Genomic DNA, 1,784 nt, shown 5'->3' on the forward strand with positions numbered 1-1,784 from the left:
TATTTCATTAATCATTATAAAGTTTGTGAAACAAACTGCTACAACACACAAGGGCATTTAAATTTTAGTTCAAATGCACTAGTTTTGCTTTTAGAACAACATGTACTAAATTATTTCGTGGTCAATTTCAATAAATTCAATTACAAAAACCTATTGGCAACATTCCCGACTATTGCAGCTTCATCTTGTTATATACTTAGAAGGTATTCTATTTCATCTTATTATGCAAATTTTAATTGAAGTTATGAAATAAATACATATCCTTTAAAATGTACAACACCAATAGTATTATATAGATATATCTTACGAAGAAGCGTATTTAATTACACCTACTTAATGTACACATTGTTTTGTTTACAGTTGGAACTAATAAAATCTAAACTTACCAGTAATTTTGTATATAATTGACAAGGCTAGTGAGGCCTTTTCTGAGGTAACCTACACGATAGACTAGGAGGGAGTTATGAGATTTAAACTGCCCCATTCGTTTAGAAACATCAGCAAAAAAAAATGTGCGTTGATATATCAATTTCACTTTTCAGTAGTATATTTTTGGTACATTGCACAACCAATTGTCACTTTGTAATCCCATGGACATTCATATCTAGCTTTAAGTCTCTCCTTTGTAGTGACATAATGTAAAAAAGATCTTAAACTTCAGGGGGCCATAATAAAACTCTTAGGCACCTAAATATCACTCTAAACTGTACAGCAATTCCACCAGACATCTTACTGCCCTCATATAACTACACAATGGGTCGGTTAATGCTACATAGCGTATGTATCAAACATGTCCTGTTTCAGGGGCGGACTGGCACGGGGGGACGGGTGGCGATTGCCACATGGCCAGTTGGAAATTTATAAGTAAGTGCTGTATTTAGTTTCTTGCACTATTAATAAATTATTAACACGTTTCTCTAATTGGGGTTGATGTTAGGTTGTTAAAAAATTGTGTTTTAATTGAAGCAGGGCCGTAGCCAGACTGTATAATGAGGACAGGCTCACAAACATTCAGGACAGGCGGCCTATTCCTGAACGATGACAAAAGAAGCATACATTTATACCATTTTTGGAATAAACGTGTGATTACTATGGCACTGGTTCAAGATTACGTCAAAATTGCGTTACAAGCGTATACAAACTTGTTCCAATGATATCGAGAATATGCCCCCAGACTGAAATCTAAAATGTAAGCAATGTTCCACATTTTGACATTTGGGCGAAAGCCTGTTGAGGGCCCAGAACAAGAGGGGCAATACATAAAATAAAAAATATAAAAATAAACGAGACTGTCGCCCTGTTATTTGTCCCTGAAAATGACTTACAGGCCACAATAACTAAAAAAATACTGGCTTTATTTTCATAAGCACTTTTTCAAATTTTTATTTTGCAAATAACCACTCGGCTGACCTAAATTAACAAAAAAATTCAAAATTTACTACGTTTGTGAACACACGTGGTAATTTTTTTAAAAAACAATTACAATAATCATCTAAAATGAAACCTAAATTTCTCAAAATGACCTACTACTACATTAAATGTACCCTGAAACCAATTTAGTGCTCATCAAACAGCACAGACGATAGTAGGTATCAAATGTCACTTATTTTTAAACACTTGTTCTACCAAGGTAAGCAATCCCAATCCTCTACGTTTTATATTTAATATCATGCTTGAAAAAAATACGACAAAATAAAGTACTTAGTACTTTGCATTGCGTTTTTTTAAATTAAAACAAAGTTTTTAATCGCCAGATTAACTTTTCTCAATCGTCCTCGTATATG

The sequence above is a fragment of the Photinus pyralis genome, unplaced genomic scaffold, assembly GCF_008802855.1.
Source record: "Photinus pyralis isolate 1611_PpyrPB1 unplaced genomic scaffold, Ppyr1.3 Ppyr1.4_LG3a, whole genome shotgun sequence".
Classification (NCBI taxonomy): Eukaryota; Metazoa; Arthropoda; class Insecta; order Coleoptera; family Lampyridae; genus Photinus; species Photinus pyralis.